The sequence below is a fragment of the Thrips palmi genome, unplaced genomic scaffold (assembly GCF_012932325.1).
Source record: "Thrips palmi isolate BJ-2018 unplaced genomic scaffold, TpBJ-2018v1 HiC_scaffold_3, whole genome shotgun sequence".
Taxonomy (NCBI): Eukaryota; Metazoa; Arthropoda; class Insecta; order Thysanoptera; family Thripidae; genus Thrips; species Thrips palmi.
Genome location: NW_023144630.1, coordinates 8,503,705 through 8,523,638, shown reverse-complemented (window position 1 = coordinate 8,523,638; position 19,934 = coordinate 8,503,705). Strand labels below are relative to the sequence as shown.

Below are 19,934 nucleotides of genomic sequence, written 5' to 3'. Positions count from 1 at the left end.
TCGAATCGCAGGTGAGTCTTGTTCGAGGAACATGAGCACTGAAAGTCGCGAGGTGGAGCGATGTGGTCGTCGTGCTAACTGAATGAAAAGAAACATCAAACAAATGTTCCGCGCATGAGCAAAGACATTCCCTTTAAAAAATTTTTCACAGGCAGTCCCAAATGAAAAGACTGCGCCCAAAAAAAACCCCTTGTGCTATTGTTACATCTGTTCTATCACGGTCGGGGAAAAGTTTTTTATTCGAACGTCCTTTTCCAAAGCAGCGATCTTTTTTGGGGGTAACCTGTACACAAGCGAAAAGGAGCCATGCTTTTGGTTGGGTTTGGCTCGGCTCCCCCCTCTCTTTCCCTTTTCGTTGACGAGTCGAGCTTTGCTATGGAAACAGTGATTTTGACGGCAATTTTCTCAAAATTTATCGCTAAGATTTCAACCATATTCCAGAATTGAAATCACGTCTCAGAATTCTACCAGTCTGCAAAATCTCATCAAAATCGTACAGAGAGGTTTCGACTTGCATAAGGGGCCACGCGATCAAATCCCAGCGAGGCTGAATCCTGGGGGATACTATAAGGCTACTTCGTGCCTAAAAAAAAGATGGTTGAGGTCCATGCTACAACAAATTTATCCTGGGTTCGAATCCTAGGCGAGTCAGTCTTTTCCCCAATTTACTTCTCAGATACGGTACCAACATTCTAAGATAAAGCGGGCCGGTTGTCAGTGTCTCGGTGGCTCGGGCGGTAGAGGCGATGGCTGTCATTTGCGTCAATGTCCCGTCATCGAATCCCGGGCGGGTCATCTTTTCCCGAATTCAGTTCTCAGATCCGTTACCATCATTTTAAGATTGGGCGGCCCCGCTCGCAGTGTAATGGTGGCTCAGACGGTAGAGGCGTTGGCCATCACGAAGAGGTCGTGGGTTCGAATCCTAGGCGTGTTCATCTTTTCCCGAATTCAGTTCTCAGATCCGTTACCATCACTTTAAGATTGAGCGAACTCGCCAGCATTGTCTTGGCGGCTCAGACGGTAGAGGTGTAGGCCACCACGCGGAGGTCGTGGGTTCGAATCCTGGGCGGGTTCATCTTTTCCCGAATTCAGTTCTCAGATCCGTTACCCGCAGTGTAATGGTGGCTCAGACGGTAGAGGTGTTGGCCATCACGAAGAGGTCGTGGGTTCTAATCCCAGGCGGGTTCATTTTTTCCCGAATTCAGTTCTCAGATCCGTTACCATCACTCTAAGATTGGGCGGACCTGCCAGCAGTGTCTTGGTGGCTCAGACGATAGAGGTGTTGGCCACCACGAAGAGGTTGTGGGTTCGAATCGCAGGTGGGTTCATCTTTTCCCGAATTCAGTTCTCAGATCCGTTACCATCGCTCTAAGATTGGGCGGATACATAACCGGTGTCTCAGTGGCTCGGATGGCAGAGACTGTGGCTTCCACGAGAAATCCTAGGGTTCTAATTTCGGGAAGACTGAATATTTTCCTGCATTTACCTCTCAGATCCGGTACCATCACTCTAAGATTGGGCGTGTCCGTACGGTAAGTGTCGCCGTAGCATAGTGGGCAGGGCGGCGGCACGATAGTTCTCTGAGGCCCTGGTTCGCCACCAGGTCGGTTCGTCTGGGAGTATTCCCGGGACTGAATTTCCACAAACCCTTTATGATCCTCTACTCCACCCTCCCTTCGGGGAGGGGGGGGGGAGGGGGGGTGGGGCCCCATGAGGGGAACTCTTTTGCCCTTCAGGAGGGGAAAAACGCGAGTTTGCTTTTCTTATAGCCAGCATGCCTCTTTATTTTTCATCAGGGCGGGGTGACGTGGCAGACGGGTGGCCTACCCTCACGGCGCCGTTCAGTGCGTGTGCAAAACGTTGTTGCGGCTGGGATTCGAACCCAGGACCGAGTGGTGGTGGCCACCGCCTCTACCGTCTGAGCCACCGAGACACTGTTGGTGGATCCACCCAATCTTAGAGTGATGGTAACGGATCTGAAAACTGAATGATGGAAAAGATGAACCGCCTGGGATTCGATCACGGGACATTCTCGTGGCGCCCACCGCATGAATTGCTCAAGCTGCTCTTGCTGAAGCTGCTGTTGCTGAAGCTGCTGTTGCTGAAGCTGCTCTCGCCGAAGCTGCTCTCGCTGAAGCTGCTCTTGCTCAAGCTGCTCTCGCCGTAGCTGCTCTTGCTGAAGCTGCTCTTGCTCAAGCTGCTCTTGCTGAAGCTGCTCTCGCTGAAGCTGCTCTTGCTGAAGCTGCTCTTGCTGAAGCTGCTGTTGCTGAAGCTGCTCTTGCTGAAGCTGCTCTCGCCGAAGCTGCTCTCGCCGAAGCTGCTCTTTCTGAAGCTGCTCTCGCTGAAGCTGCTCTTTCTGAAGCTGCTTTTGCCGAAGCTGCTCTTGCTGAAGCTGCTCTCGCCGAAGCTGCTCTTGACTCTCTTGCTGCTCTTCTTGTCGCTTTAATTGGTCCTGTCAAATAGAAACGTTAAAGTACTTCGAAAACGACTCTTGTAGGGAAAAAGGTACTAGTGGGCCAGAACACCGGCGCGGCGGCCAAAACTCTGGACGCGTCATGAGCTGCAGAATCGCTGAACAGGACTCGAACCGAGCGTGTGAGCCCACCAATGGAATCCTCGTTCGGAGAGCAATCCATCGGTGGGGTCACCCGTTCTGTTCCAGTCCCATTTAGCGACTTAAGAGCTCAAAACGCGTCCGGGATTTTGAAAGCTTGCACCGGTTTTCTGGCCGATTGTGCGGGGGGAGGGAGATACCCAATAAAATGGGGTAAGAACGTGGATGGATCCGTCCTTACGGTTGCATATTTGTCAAATAAATGAGTCAGGAACATTACTGTTAAAAAACGATTTAGCTTTTATTTACAAAGAAACATGTTCAATTGCGACAAATAAAATTGCAACAAGTAATTAATGAAGGCATGTTCCAAAATGGAGGCAGGATCAAAGGTCAGAACATGTTTTCAGACACGATTCTGACATTCTGACAAGATTTACACGAGTGTTGTAAGTTTGCCGTTGAGGCACTAGAAGTTGAAGGTTTTACTGCCGTGGGAACACAAAGTCTCCATTATATCACCACCACCACTCGGGATTCGTGACGGAGCCGAAATCAGTGTCAGCTCGTGCGTGCGAGGTTCTCTTCGTTTTGATTGGCAGTGTTCTGGGGTGCGATGGCCACATTGCGACGTGTTCACCACTTGCGTCAACAGCACGGACACTGTTTGCTCTGCCGACTGATTCCGAGGGCCGCCTTCGCCGATCTGTCTCTCTCGCACTCGTGGGGCGTCCCGTACAGGTGCGAGAGAGACAGAGCGACGAAGGCGGCCCTCGGAATCAGTCGACTGGGCTAGTTTGGGGGACGCGACGCGTCTTGCAGTATGCGAGACTCACATGAAGTGTCACCCCAGTCAGCCACACAGCCATCGTGCCAGCTGTCTTGACACCATGGCTCTGTGGGTGTACTCCGCCTTCGCTCTCTGTGTGATCCAGGTGAGACCGAGGTCCGAGTGCGCACGATGAGCTTGAAGACCGGCAGAGGCGGCCAAAACTTCAGACGCGTTTTGAGCTCCAGAGTCGCTGAATGGGACTCGAACCGAACGTGTAACCCCACCAATGGATTGCTCGCCGAACGAGGAATCCACTGGTGGGGCCACACACTTGGTATGAGTCCTGTTAAGTGACAGTGGAGTTTTGAGTCAACCTGGCATGTACACTCCACCTGGCGTCAACCTGGCATGTACACTGTTGCTGAAGTCCCCTACCCTTTGCACGTAAAGCAGACCAACAGTGTACTTGCAGGTAAACGCCACCTGGTGTACTTGGCAAGCATGCTCCAGCGTGGAGTGTACATGCCAAGTTGACTCCAGGTGGAGTGTACTATGTCGACACTTGAGTTTGTAGAGGAGCTAGTTTAAAGAAAGTAAAGTTTCTCTCAGGGATCCTTAACTTACCTCATAAGGGCATCATAACGTTATCATAAGAGTTAAAACTTCTAACATCTTTTCAAAAGGGTAGGTTATTTTTTTATGTCTCGAATTTGTTTGGATATACTTTTGCAAGTACTTTCATAAGTCCGTACCCTTAACCTTTAGCGAACATTGTCCTATGTTACGTTATGAAAGCAGTGTTAGTTAAATGTTAAGTTAAGGATCCCTGGTTTCTCTGTGGAACCTCCCCCTGAAGTGTCCCGAAACGTTGTCTCAGGCTGGCAGCGCCTCTCCGACCCCGTTCATCGTGAGTGCTGCCCGGGGTCTCGTCCAGGCGGCCCAAACGGGCGTCGGCGCCGCTCAGGGCATCGGCAACGCCGCGGTCAGGGCGGGCAGCAGTGGAGTCAACGTGGTCCTGGACGCCGCTGAGGTGACCGCCTCCCCTTTATTTTCAGATTTTAGCAGCAATGACGGGCTTCCAGGAATCCCTGGACCGGAAGTCACACAGGGTTCACACCGGTCAGGGAAGTCATGGAAGAGTCAGGGAAAATAAAATGGTCACTGGAGGTCACTGGATTCGATTTGATCAGGGAAAATTTGAAAAGTTCACAGTAAATGTCTTACGGTGAAAGGCTGGACCAACATATTATGGTGGAGATTTTCTCCATAATACCATCGAAATTCATCAAAATATCTATAAGGTACAGTGGATTCTCAATGGTATGTTACGAAGTCAGCTGCACCACCATAATATGGAACATTTAGAGTGTTCGTCAAAGTATGCATTTTAAACGCCGTACGTGTGGAAGCTGCATGCACTTGACTCTGGAGCTGCACATAAATTTTAAAAATAAAGTCAGGGAAAATAGGTAATTTTTTACACTGGATATCAGGGAAAAGTCAGGGAAAACGAACAAGGGCATCTGGTGTGAACCCTGTCACAGAACAGGCACAAACCGCAACTGCATGCTTCTGCGCAGACGCTTACTCTAAAAGCAGGGGGACGTCTGCGCATGCGCAGACGTTCTCACTTCTGTTTTGAACTATCGTTGATTCACAAAGAACTTCCGTTGATCTACAAAAAGTCATCGTAAGAACGAAACACAGTGCACGCACGTATGGACATTCCCAAAAACCTTCGGAAAACTTTCCGTCGTCAATTCACAACACAATATTTACAGTGAGTGCACCTCTCGCGTTTGGGGGTCGTGCACGTCAAAACGCATCTCACTGTACACACTAAGTGTTATGTACAATTTTGTACGAGACATCACAGTTTTTGGTGCACACGGAATTTTCGTACAATTTTCGTACGGAAAACTGCACATTTTCCGCCATTTTTGTACAAAATTGTACAAAATTTTGTACAAATTTGTACAAAATTTTGTAAAAATTTGTACAAAAAGTTCATGTGCACTATTTGTACAAAAAGTTCATGTGCACATATGCCCCGTACGAAATTTCGAAATTTGTACAAAAACACTTAGTGTGTACGCGATAAAAGCATTGGCGCTTCATCAGGCGCTGGAGGCGGTCGAATCGAATGCCGTGCGTGCGGCCTTGAACACCGGCCGCACCTTCGGCACCGAGGTGCTCTACCAGACGCGCAGCGTGGCCAGCCAGTTGCCGGGCAACGTGTTGCCGCGCGGGGCCAGCCTCGGCGTCGACTTGGCGCAGCGGGGACTCGACAGGGGCGTCAACGCGGCCACGCGCATCGCCAACACCACGCAGGTAACGGCACGGACGCACAGTGGGCCAGAAGACTGGGGGAGGCGGCCAAAACTCTGGACGCGTTTTGAGCTCCAAAGTCGCTGAACAGGACTCGAACAGAACGTGTGCACTGTATATGTCTTAGGGTGAAAGGCTGCACCAACATACCTATGATGGTGGAGATTTTCTCCATAGTACCAACGAAATTCGTCAAAATGTCTATAAGGTACAGTGAATTCTCATTGGTATGTTTTGAAGTCAGCTGCACCACCATAATATGGAGAATCTTCACTGTAGAACATTTAGAGTGTGGCCCCATCACTGGATTCGGAGAGCAATCCATTGGTGGCGTAATTTACGAACCATTTCTTCGTGTGACGAAGTTAATTAGTTTGTATTATGTATGCTCAAACTACTTCATGAGGTTTTAAGCGCGGGGTGAGCCTGCACTCTAAATGTTGTACAGTGAAGATTCTCCAAATTATGGTGAAAATGTTTCATAATGGTGGTGCAGCTGACTTCGTCACATACCATTGAGAATTCACTGTACCTTTTAGATATTTTGACGAATTTCGTTGGTATTATGGAGAAAATCTCCACCATATTGTGTTGGTGCAGCCTTTCACCGTAAGACGTTTACACGAGGGGGCAAACACTTGTGTAATACCCTGTGCACAAAAGCCGTGCATTACGCGTAATACCATTTTTTGGGCAAAATGGGCCAAATTTTGGCATTTTAATGCCGTAATACACGTGTGATATCCCCGTAATACAGCGTAATGCCGAGTGCTCTGTACACGATTTCTCGCAGTGTTTACCCCCTCGCGTTTACAGCAAGGGCGGATCCAGGGACGGGTTCAGGGGGGGGGCGACGTCGTGAAAGTTGCCTACCTTAAGGGGTTATGTGCGACTTTTTGCCTACCTTTCAGGCGGCTTCGCTGCCTTCAGGGGGGGGCGACGCCCCCATCGCCCCCCCCTTGGATCCGCGCCTGGTTTACAGTGTAGCAATGAGAAGCTCCAGACAAAAAAAACCACTTGGTCGGCGACATCATAGGACCGGGCACCTTTGGTGTTTTATCGGTTCCTTGTATGCATACGAACTGCCGAAAAGACATTTGGACGAAATCCGACCCCCCCTCTGGATTTTGGGAGGGGTCAAAAACCCCAAAATGGCCATTTTCGACGTTTTGGGACTAGGGGTTTGCCAAACCAAGCCCAAAAAAGTACCCAAATGGGGCCTGGGCATAGAAAAAAAATGCGATCTTTCGATTGCCGGTCCGCAAAATGAGTTTGGACAAGCCGTTTAGGCGCTATAGGGCGCCAAAGTTGACAAATTTCACAAATTTAACTAATTTTTCGAATTTTTTCTTATTTTTTCTTAAATGCAGTTTTGATGGGGCCGATGTGTCAGAAATGTGTTCTTATCCTCCTTTCGTCATTATTTACTTGAAACAAACCCACTTCAGCTAACTTTAACTCTCATTTTCACGCTGTGCACGCTTTTCAGCAACTCGAACGCCTGGCCGTTAGGCAGTAGGGGTGGTCGAATGTACACTTTTTTCGAAATCTCAAAAGTTAGATGGCGCATTTTGTAGTATTTTTTCTGCTGATTCCGAAATGTACTTGGTTTGAGAAAGGAGTAAAACTGAGGGCGCTACCAGCCTTTTAAATTTTGAAAAAATTTCTTAAAATGCGAATTTTAAAATTTTACTTTTTGTCCGTTTGAAAATCACAGTACATTTTTGGGAAACGGCGGAGAGAATGCAACAAAATGCGCCATCTAACTTTTGCATAATTTTTGCAAAATGGATATTTTGACGAAAATAGTGTTTTTGACCACCCCTTAAGAGCGTACTTTTCTCAAAATGTCCATTTTGCAAAAATTATGCAAAAATTAGATGGCGCATTTTGTTGCATTCTCTCTGCCGATTCCGAAATGTACTGTGATATTCAAACGGACAAAATGTAAAATTTTAAAAATTCGCATTTTAAGCAATTTTTCAAAACATAAATGGCTGGTAGCGCCCTCAGTTTTACTCCTTTCTCAAAACCAAGTACATATTCGGAATCAGCAGAAAAAATTCCAATGCTAATCGCATTGCACGGTGTTCCCATTTTCACATTTGGTTATTTTGAAATAGCCATGTATTGGACCGTGGCAGTGCCAACTGTTCAATGATTATGAGAAAATCCAAAAAATTTTAAAGTGCGCATGCGCTTAAATTTAAACTAAACCCAAAAGAAAAAGGGGTTCTGGTCAAACCTGATTCAGTTAACACCATGACCACCTCACTCCATCTCGCGTCTTACAGTGCTCATGTTCGCCAAACGAAAGTCACCCGCGTTCCGAAATCACCCCTCCCGAGTTTGTAAAAGCAACCATCTTGCTGCTTTTACGTAGTGAGTAAGAACTGTTCTACAGAATTGAGGAAAACATGACAGGACAACCGCAACCTTTAAAAGCATGCCAAACAATCCAACCTCAGCAACAATGGAGGGGCAGTTTCAATGCGCGCCAACTCGTTTTTTCAGCCTCGCGATTTTCGAAAGGGCGCAGACGGCAAGAAAATCGGTGCCAACCCACGAAAATTAATTTGATGCGTCATTTCTGCTACGAACTTTTTACTAGTGACAGACTTTAAAGATGTTCCAACGTCGGGACACCGTGCAATGCGTTGGCATTAGCATTTTCGAATTTCACGGCGTTTTGATTTTTTTTTATCGGCAAAATTTTAAAATTTTTGACGGGTGGCACGATGGGACCATGGCGTTGCCATGGAGATTTTTTTTTTCATGTTTTAACCATTTGCTCAGAACACAGGCGATTTCTTGTTACTTTGATGAGCCAGGAGGTTTAGTTTTGAGGAGTGGCACATTTTTTATTTGAACCATTTTTTCATATCATTAACGGTTCTCGTTTTCGATTGTTGCAAATTTATGTTTTTCTAGTTTACGGAAAATTCCCACGATGAATTTTCGAAAAAAATTGGAATTTTCGTTTTTTTCATGGTTGAAATAGTTTAGCGTTGTTTTTTTGAAAATCGGAGAGGGGGGGGGGGGAAGAATCCGCGGACCTCGGACAATAGGGGTTCTTGGGAACCCCTAAAAATACTACAAAATGCGCCATCTAACTTTTGAGATTTCGAAAAAAGTGTACATTCGACCACCCCTATTAGGCAGCCACCCCAGTCCAGCGCAGGCGTGTCGTACGGGCCTGCCTACGCGGCAGGCGCTCGAGGCTCGCGGCAAGCGTAGCGGCGGCGCGCGGTGGGCCAGAGGACCGGCACCAGCGGCCAAAATTCTAGACGCGTTTTGAGCTCTGGAGTCGCTAAATGGCACTAGAACGTGTGACCTCACCAACGGATTGCCCTCCGAACGAGGGATTCATTGGTGGGGTCACACCGAGGGTGACACGCTCGGTTCGAGTTCTGTTTAGCGACTCAAGAGCTCAAAACGCGTCTAGAGTGTTGCCCGCCTGCGCGGTCTTCTGGTCAACAGTATGAGAAAATATGAAATACAATTTCTCATTCAATTTACACATCACCAGACATTGATGCGATTTAAATTGCAGAACATAACCTAACGCAATATCTTTAAGCACAACATACCGTTGCTTTCATCCATTTGGAACAAATTGTAGCTCAGAGGTTGTGTACCGCTGTTTACATCGATGCCATACGTTAGGTTAGGTCACGCATGGGAGGTTGGCTAAGTTGGCTGGCCTAGCTTGCCGAAAGTGGAAACAAAAGACAAAACGCAATTGTCGGTCTGAAGAGCGGTTTCTTCAAACTGGGATCACTTGGATAATCCGAAAGCACGCTCCACGTTAAAAACAACAAAAGCCCATTCGGACAAAACAAAAAATAATGGAGAGGGCTCGGTGTGTTGCCGTACGTTGTCGCTGTCACTGCCGGAGACTTGCTCCACTGCGAACAGTGGGCCAGAGGACCGTCAGACGTTCTAGTCCCATTTTGAGCTCCTGAGTCGCTAAACAGGACTCGAACCGAACGTGTGGCTCCACCAATGGATTGCTCTCCGAACGAGGAATCCATTGGTGGGGTCACACGTTCACTGTTAAAAATTTTTTGCTGAAAATTCAGACTATTTTGACTGAAGTAAATATGCAGAACATCCTACTGAAAATTCAGACTAAATCCTGGTCTGAGATTTTCAGACTTACATAAGTCTTAACCTTTCAGGCAGGTCGTAGTCTGAAAAATTCAGACAAAATTTTCTCAATTATTAGATTGTTTTGTCTGAAAGTGGCGGCAAGACAGTGTACCCATTACTCGGTGATATAATAATGTTAAAATCCGAACCTCAAAGGACAGACGTACTCCGGGGGACCGTCCAGGTAAAAAACATTGGTTAGGGAAATTCCCCAAGTCATTTTTGAGTTTTGGGACTTGACCAAAAAGGGGAAAGAGCCCGGGCCACCCGCGAAGGTAATTCAGGCCAAAGTCAATTTTAAACCCGCGCGTTTTGAGAAAAATTTGGTTGGGGCTGTGTTTCGTCATACCCAAATTGGGAAAATAGCTCTTTTGGGTTGGAAAAAAAAAATTTTAACAAAGGGGTTTTTAACAACGGTTTTAAGCATCGCCCCCAGCGGGGGTTTTTTTTTCTGAATCCCCCCTTAAATTGAATGTAAGACTGATTGTGTGTTAACCAAATGTTAGGTTGGAAGAAAGTTGTCGAATTTTCTCTGAGGTTTGAACATATTTCAGAAAGCAGTCTGAATCCGAAATTCAGACTCTTGAGGTCTGGAAAGACTGACGCAAGTTCATCTGAATTTTGAGAATGAGTACAAGGTAGGTTTACGCCAGACCGCGTCTTGTCGTAACAGGCTTCGCGATGTCTCGCTGCCTGTTCCTCCAATCCGCGCCTGGCGTACCTACCTTGGCCTGCGGCGCTAGCCTGCCTTCGGCAGGCAATGGCTTGTCCATCGTCGGTTTCTTCAACTAGACCCCCCTTCATTCTAGATCCCTTGTAACTTTCTAACTTGTCAGGGGTGGGGGCTCCGCCCCCCAGACCCCCCTTCTTCGAGACAGAAGTGATCTGCCTGCAGAAAACTCGATTTTTCGCCGTTTTTTAGGTGTTTTCCGGCTATGAAAACTGAACCAGTTGAGCTAGGATAGTGAAATTTTGCGTGTGCCGAGCCAAGGACATGCCCAAAAAGTGTGCAAAATCTCACCGAGATCGGCCGAGCCGTTCAGGAGGAGTAGTGCGGACACATACACACACAGACAGATAGACGGACAGACAGACGGACAGAAAAAACTTTTCAACCCCAATGGAGTAACAGGCTTCGCTATCGCTCAGCCAACAAATATTAAGACACTTTAGGTCTGAACCAAGCTTTCAGACAAAGCGTCCAAGAAGTAAGACATAAACTCTAATTTTTCAGAGTAAAGTCCTGGTAAAGTCTGATTTACAGATTCAGACGGCTAAGTCTGACGAAATTTGGGCTGAATTTTCAAACTCTTTTAACAGTGTTCGGTTCGAGTCCCGTTTAGCGACTCCAGAGCTCAAAACGCGTCTAGAATTTTGGCCGCTGGTGCCGGTCCTCTGGCCCACCGCGCGCCGCCGCTACGGTTGCCGCGAGCCCCGAGCGCCTGCCGCATAGGCAGGCCCGTACGACTCGCATGCGCTGGACTGGGGTGGCTGCCTCACGGCCAGGCGTTCGAGTTGCTGAAAAGCGTGCACAGCGGGAAATGAGAGTTAAAGTTAGCTGAAGTGGGTTTGTTTCAAGTAAATAATGACGAAAGGAGGATAAGAACACATTTCTGACACATCGGCCCCATCAAAACTGCATTTAAGAAAAAATAAGAAAAAAATTCGAAAAATTAGTTAAATTTGTGAAATTTGTCAACTTTGGCGCCCTATAGCGCCTAAACGGCTTGTCCAAACTCATTTTGCGGACCGGCAATCGAAAGATCGCACTTTTTTCTATGCCCAGGACCCATTTGGGTACTTTTTTGGGCTTTGGTTTGGCAGAACCCATCTAGTCCCAAAACGTCGAAAATGGCCATTTTTGGGGTGTTTTGACCCCTGCCAAATCCAGAGGGGGGGTCGGATTTCGTCCAAATGTCTTTTCGGCAGTTCGTATGCATACAAGGAACCGATAAAACACCAAAGGTGCCCGGTCCTATGATGTCGCCGACCAAGTGGTTTTTTTTGTCTGGAGCTTCTCAATAACAGGACTTTCCAACCCACAGGCGATGGTGAACGGCACTGCCGCCTTCGGTCGACGGGTCAACGCCAGGATTTCCTCCGCGGCGCAGAGAGGCATTGACTGGGCCGGCGGGGTCGCCACCAGACTGCTGGGCGCCAAGGACAACGCTCTGGCGGCAGTGCAGGGCTTGCTGCCTGCCCGCAACTCCCTGTTCAGCAGACTGGGCTAATGCACCATCGCACCGCACGAAAATGCTATGTAGATTTTTTTTTTGAGTGTGTACACTCTCCGACCTATGTGGACTTTTTTCTCTCTTGCTTATAGCGGTTTTTGAGCAAACGTAAAATGTACTATTTTCTCCTTAACTATGCACAATTTTGATCGTTATAAAGATAAAATTGTCAATAGATCATTTAGAAATTGAAAAGTACATTGCAAATGACAAAAAGTCCGGTTTAATGGACTAAATACATTATACAATGAAAAAAATAGTGCACAGCTAAAGAGTACATATTACGTTTGCACAAAAACCTTTATAAAAGTCAGATAAAAAGTCAATACTAGTCTGGGAGTGTAGCTTTGCACGTAAGTGAGCATACGTTTTGAAATGAGCAGATGGGGTAAGCAGCACCTTGTGCGATGTTGCCGGAAATTCGTGCATTTGTTGCTCTAAACTGTTCTTTTACTGTCCCTAACTGATCCAGGAAGCGGAAGAAGGGGATAACTCAATTCTGCCCTTTTGTGGTGCTATCTTGGCAATGATCCCAAGATCCCAAGATAGACATAGTGGTCTGATGAGTATCTTCTACTTCCTTACTTGTGTTTTGAGTGTTTTCAGCCTGTCAGGATTATGTTTCGGAGAGCGAAGTCATTGTAAGTTCATTTCACTGGTGGAATTGTAATCAAACCGTGTCTCTAATTTGCCCCTGATTTGGCTCTTCGAACCATAATCCTGACAGGCTGAAAACACTCAAAACACAAGTAAGGAAGTAGGAGATACTCATCAGACCACTATGTCTATCTTGGGATCATAGCTTATCCCATTCCCAGGCTACGAGTCATTTCTCCGCCAAAGTCCTTCAGATTACGGAGTTAAATTTACGCTTTCTTCCATAGCTCCCAAACCAAGTCTGTGCCCAGGCTAAAATTTGTACAGTTACTAGGACCAAAAAAAGGTACTTTCTCAAATTTTTTCAATTTTTTTCAAATACATGTTTTTGAGATCTAGAAAAAAAAATTAAAGTTCAACTTTTTTCAAAAAGTAAAAGTTTTTTAAAATTCTTAAAAAATTCAAAACTGTTGTCCTCATGCCCCTTAAGACCTGGTAAAATTATCAAGTCCCTAGGCCAAGCCCTTCCCATCGATTTGTACCTTCACAGTTGACTTTTACCAAAATGTCGCAAAACACACTAAGGCCCACTGCTCGGGAGTGGGTCGACCTAGGACCTTCAAAATTTGTGGGCGTCTTTCTCTAAGGGGTACATGTGGTAAAATTTTGGTCCAGATCGGTGACACAAAACAAAAAATCTTGTGCTCCCTAGATATGGAATCACTCTATGGCCGTTTTTGTACGTACGGAAGCTATGTCTAAATTTGCTCATAAATTAGGGACAATACACTGTAAAAAATTCCGTACTTTTGTACGGAAATGGTACAGAAAAATTTAGTACGGAGGTACGGAGAAAAGTACGGAACGTTCCCTACTTGCTCCATATGAACCCATGTAAATGGGTACGGAAAAATAGTACGGAACGTTCCGTAGTTGGCAACATGAGACTAGGGGTAATGGACTCGCAACGGAGCGGGCCGGAATCTCTGCCTTGCTAATTGTAGTTCACTATTTCTCCGACTAAATATGCGATTTTTGAGATGGCTCGGGCATTTTCGGAAAGAAGACATCTTAAAGTATGCCCTAAATTCAAAAAAGTTTCAATTTTCCCACCAGGGCTCGAACAGGAACAGTCCCATCACTTTTGCGGCATCCGGAAGCTTCTATCGCAAGTTGAAGATGCGTACCCCCTGCGTCGCCCCTGGCACCATGGCCGTCGCCCTGCGCATTTGAGAAGCGCAACGGTTAAGCTGTTCCTGTTCGAGCCCTGGTGGGAAAATTGAAACTTTTTTGAATTTAGGGCATACTTTAAGATGTCTTCTTTCCGAAAATGCCCGAGCCATCTCAAAAATCGCATATTTAGTCGGAGAAATAGTGAACTACAATTAGCAAGGCAGAGATTCCGGCCAGCTCCGTTGCGAGTCCATTACCCCTAGTCCACTGTTAAAATTAATCGTAAAGTTACGAAGAAATTGAAAACAATAGTTCCGTAAACTTACGACCCTAAGTCGTTCTAGGGAGAACGAATAAAGAACCGTTCACAAACAACAAATGTCATCTACTATCAATACGGATAAATCATCGTTCCAATACGATCAGTTCGTAGAAATACAATGGAACCATATCAAAACGAACAAATCGTTTAGAAACGATATGCCTTCAAAAAACAAAATTAATGTCGTTCTTCAACGACATAATTTAAAAAACTCGTCTCAGATATAATGTTCCTAAAACCGAGAATAATTATTGAAATTGAGGAGTCTTGATGGTAGGGACTGCTTTGATAGCAGACTGAAAGTCACTCTTTCAGTCAAGAAATCAGTCAACCATGCAGTTCATGAAGTCATGGAGAAGCCCTCACATGAAATCACTTACAGTTTGAAAGCCTCGAGGTGTGATGTGACGGGTGAATGCGGCTAGGGGGAAAAGATTCATCCAAATCCATTCTGATGTTGTGCTGCTTTTCGCCAGGGCGTCCATCTTGTAGTCAGGTAAAATCCTTGTTCACTGTTCACTTCACTGGAAGTTCTGCCACAGAACTTCCGTCCCCAAATGTGTCATGGCATAATAAACAGCGGTGGGACATCACGTAAGTCACTTAAGTCCAAGTCCAAGTACACAACAACAGTCCTTTAGAACGCGAAGAGAAAGGAAGGCCTATCTTCTGAAACTTGTGTGCCAAAACTTCAAAACCAACTACAAAGTTCGAAAACAAACAACAGTCGAAAGCCGAAAATCAGCTGATTGAGTGTGAATAATGAATGATTCGGTTCAGTAACCAATAGGAGCCGGGGGCGTGACGTCATCACCTTTCTGCTCGTCCTCCGCTCGCACTGGGGCCTTTGTTTACATTTGCCGGGGTGAGTTTTGCCAGTTTCCTTCGCGATTCTGACAGTTTGCTTCCCTCTTCGCCTGCCAATGAGCTTTCTCAACCTCGTTTTTGCACGCCAAATCTAGATATCGCTCGTGTTGCGTTCGCTTTTTAATACCACTCAACATTGCGTTTTGCCATAACCTTCCTTTGTCGTTGAGCCTGTTGCGAGCCCATTCGATACTTTTTGCTTTTGCAAAACTGCAGGCTGTTTGTGACAGTTTCTGCTTTGATCCGACAATGACGTGCTCTGTTTGTGTGTTCCAGGTCGCGAATCCTGTCGCTGTTGTAGCCAATGCTTAGCCAGGATGTTTGAGACTGTCCTTGGATGCAGAGCCTCAGGGAATCAGCTGCTATAGCATCAGTTTCCACTCGAGATAACCTGCTGTTTCCATCTAAAAGGTAAATGACCAGAAAAGGAATGTGGACAGCAACTACTACCTTATTTTCCAAATATCTTGTCATGTGAAACATGTTTACCCTCAACTCGATGCCTCAACTCTTTACACGAGATGGCTGGACTCTTTTGATCATCGTTGTTTTGCTAAGTCTTCAATAACAACCTGCCGTCATTCTTTAACTCTCTGATATCTCAGATCACCCACCCAACCCTTTGAACTCTCCTTCTGTTTCTGTCTAAAATGTATTAATTGTCATTTTTTTCCATAATCATGTCCCTCTTGGTTTGCTTTCCTTCACTTTCTTTTGCTTTGCAGGGACGCCTTTCCAACCAGCCCTCCACTGCTTCACTGCCCATCTCTAACAATGGAAGTAATTTCTCAAGCCTTGCTCGCAGCCTCAGTCTTCAAGTGTTTGGTTTAGCATGAGACCTATCTTGATTAATGTCTTCTCAATTGTGATTTTCTGTGCTTCTAATATGTTGTGAATAAAATAGTGAAGCCTGTTGTTAACTGTGTTTTTTCAGTAAGAGTAATCAATTTAGTTTTTGCATAAAATCATTCTTAAAAATTTGTGCAGCATATCAATACATTTGGAGCAAGAGAAAAATTTGAAAAGAAACGCTAGGTGGAGGTTACTCATGCTGAAGTAAAGCATTATTCTTCAAAAAAATAATTGAGCAATTTTTTACAAGGTTTAGAGGCAGAGGAAAGAAACCAACCAAAAGTCAGAATTACTAGCATACCTTTAATGATCAGATAGCAGTAGTCCAAAGGACAGACTTACAGAACTAGAAAGATTAGATTAGCTGTCAGAGAAAAGAAAACATTTTAAGTCCAGATTTACTGGCCTCAAATAAACAGGTACAATGTTTCATTTATAGTGGATGAAAGGACAAAATCTATGAACAGTCTCCTCTAATAAAATAAACAAAACAGAAACAAAGATAAATTGATTATGACAGCTGATGGAACTGGTTGCCCAGTTAAAAATAATGACAATCACACAAAAACAAAAGAGATAAATTCACTTAGAGAATCTATTAAGCTAACTCTCCACATCATCAATTTGTTTGTTGTTGTTCTTAACAAACCAATGCATGAGAAAAAAATTCTTGCCGTCATTAGGGCTTACCATGTGGAACAGGGCGTACTTTAGAAAGAGGAATACAAAAAGCATAAAAAATTAGATAAGTATAGGATACAAAGAAAGAGGATGGACACATTGCTTTAAAACCAAAATCTTCTTACAAAATCACTATTAACCTTACATCAAATGGTACTTTGCTGAGAAGCAGTGCCTTTGATAATTTCACTAGTGACACTAAAACATCAAGATTAGCAGTTAGAGAAAAGAAAACAACTTTAGTCCAGATTTACTGGTCTCCTATGTTTCATTTGTAGTAGATAAAAGGACAAAATCTACTAACAGTCTCCTCTATTAAAATATAAAACAAAACAGAAACAAAGATAAATTGATTATGACAGCTTATGAAAAGTTGCCTTGTTAAAAATAATGACAATAACAAAAACAAAAGAGATTAATAAACTTGGTCAATCTATAAGCTAGTTCTCCACATCATCAATTTGTTGTTTGTACTCGACAAACTTGTTGTAGAGCTTGACAACTCGATCCTTGGCCAGCTTATCAGCTGCCGCACTCTTGCTTTTTCTGCCCTTTTGTGGTGCTATCTTGGCAATTATTCTGGAAGGAAAATTATTAACAATGAGCTCAGAGCTGCTGCACAGCAAATGGAGGTTGCAGAAAATAATTTTTATCAGTACCTTTGAGAAAAATTTAGAAGACCAGCCAACTCACTGGGGTATTCAATGTTCAGCACAAAGTATGCACTAAACAACATGGAAAAGGATTCAAGCAATGTTGCTTCTGTTGTAACTGGAGTTCCATCAATGCACAAGAAAAATTTCTTGCTGTCATAAAGGTTGGACCCTGTGGAGCATGAGCACACTTTAGAAAGGTGGGCAAAGGATCAATAAATGTTTTAGGTTGAAACAGATTTTTTTCTTACCTGCAGCAATAATCACTGGAGTGCTTGGGAGGTTGACAGATGTTCTTACTTCTTCAAATAATGTGGTACTCTGGAAAAGATATTTTAGAAATTTAAGTTAAAAGTTACACAAAAGAAAAGTGTCTAGATACATTTGAACCTACCTCTACATATTTAATGAAAAAAGTAAAATCATCTTTAAGAGATTTGATCAACATGTGGAGAATAGTTGGAAGTTTAGCACTGGTGGCACCATTACGCTCAGCCCTCACCAGATCCATTTTCAATTTGGCAAGCTCAGTGCCCTTGCCAGCTAGAAATTCTATCATTAATGTGCAGTCCTCCTGCACGAAGTCGAATACATTGCTTCTAAAATCAATGCCAGTTAGATTTATGAAGTGATAATTCATACCACGGCAAGTGAAAAGGAAGGGCCAGTCCTTCTTCAAGTCTGAGATGGTCACTTTAGGGTCTTGCGGGTCATCCTCAGTTTGGTTTTCATTTTCCGTTCTTTTCCTCTTCTTACTCTTAGACGTCTTGGCTGCAACAGCCAATTCACCATTTATTTCCTTTCTTTGAAGGTAATATGACTCATCCATGTGCTTCTTTATAAGTTTCCATTCCCACTCCTTTCGGGACAAAGAGTGGATCCCTTTCAGGACTTCTCGGCTATCTTCCTGAGAATCTTCACATGATCCCTCAGGAAGGGGGGGATTCCAATGCAAGCACCCATAAGCTTCCTTGGCAGCAGGTGCCTCTTTTTCTTTGGGAGTAGGAGTGTCAGGCCTTTTATCGTTGTCAAATTTATCCCGAAACTGTTTGGCCAGGCTATCACTGCCATGACTACTAATTAAGACAGTATCTTGGAAAGATGAGGGATATGCCTGAACAAGTTTGAGAGCCACTGGATTAAACATGGTCCGATCCAGATTAGGGACAGTCTCCCTACAGTGGTCTACGATACGATCCACCATCTGTGCTCTTGCAGCTGCTGAAGGCCTTAACCCCCGATCAATAGCCCGCTTAACTGCAGAAGGCATGTAAGGAGAGTTTTTGTCAAACTCAGGCATTTTGTCTTGCGGCAATGTCAGGGCTAATGGAATCCTTCCCTGACGCCCAGGAGCTGATGGTAACTGCGAGGAGCCAGCACTGCTCGGTCCTATAAAATAAAATTTAAATACCTCCACATATTGAATTAAAATGAGTAATTGAGAAAAACAGAAAACTGTGTTTACTCACTGGCATTTGAATTAGGTTGTGTCGCCAGAGGAGTTTTGGATGGCGCTGTGGAAGAATTTAGATAATATAAGTGAGAAGTTTAGGTACAATAACCAAACAAGTGAAGCGACGTATTTAAACTAACCTCTGTCTCCTGCCTGTTCCGGCACTTTTGAGGACCCTGTAAAATTATAGTTTTTAGGTGTAAACAATCATTTGAACAGAAGTCAAACAGTTGGGAAGAGCAAACGGTGAGAAACAATGAACTTACCATAGCACTTCTGCCACTCCTCATGCAGGTCGCTGGCATCAATGAAATCGTTTAAATGGCCCTCCAGAACGGGAACTGTTATACGCCGAAGATCAATCTCTCTTTTGACGCCTTTACTTATAAGAAATTCAACGAGATCACGCACTTTATCTTCCGAAATGTGAGCCAAGATACTTTGGATGTTGAGTGTGAGGGTATCCCTCAGATCTTGGTTGCTTGACTCCATATTTCTGAAAATTTAAGCTCAACTTTACGACAGGACTTGATTTATGTACCAATCCAACTAATCCCTAATCAACTTACCACAAATTGGTCTGATTTTGACCGAATTTACGATGCAAAGGCACCTCTGAGAGCGCAAAGTCGTTGATGAATTTTGGCGGTTTGAGCTGCAGCTTGAAACGGTAACGCGTCGATGGCCCGCGCGCGCATGCGCACTCTCCGATGCTCAACTGTTTGACTACTTCTTCTTTTTCTTCTTTTAAGGAGTATTCCAAATTCTTAACGCGGAGTGGCATTCCCCCTGCCCGTAAATTAAAAGTTTTCAGACAGATTTTCAATGTGATTTGGGTGCTTTTGGTACGCCTAAGTTTTCCCAATCATGAAATTTTCTGCTGCTGTCCCTCGTGGGAGTTAATTTGCATGTGATCTTATCTGAAATGTCGATTACCACAGGTAGGAGGTTAGGTCATCGCCACCGCAACTTGCTTCTGTGTTCAATATTTTAATTTTGACCTTATTTTTCAGATTTATTAAGACCCTAATGTGGTCTGAGTAATTTTGTGTTGCTGTCTCTCTTACTAGATAGTGCTTCATCTAGGTTAGTAATGTTGTTAAAATAATCACAAATTCAGTTTTCTCACTCTGTATCATAACATCATAACACAAGATTATTTTTTTATTTTACTTTTTCAGATTTTGAAATGGGTGTATCTGTGGAACAGTGGAGAGCCAGAATTGGTCGGTTCGCCGGGGCCAGGAATTTGACCCAGTCTTCAAATGTTAAAGGAACAAACGTCCTCTCAATTCT

General features: G+C 44.7%; 1 protein-coding gene across 1 annotated transcript in view; it reads left to right on the top strand.

Moving 5' to 3' along the window:
- The first annotated feature begins 3,380 nt into the window (after window positions 1–3,380).
- LOC117648514 overlaps window positions 3,381–19,934 on the top strand; it is a 30,450-nt gene continuing 13,896 nt past the window's right edge. The window contains exons 1-2 of the mRNA XM_034391021.1: window positions 3,381–3,489; window positions 4,204–4,356. The gene's annotated coding sequence lies outside the window, so the exon portion shown is untranslated. The remainder of the gene's footprint in view (window positions 3,490–4,203; window positions 4,357–19,934) is intronic.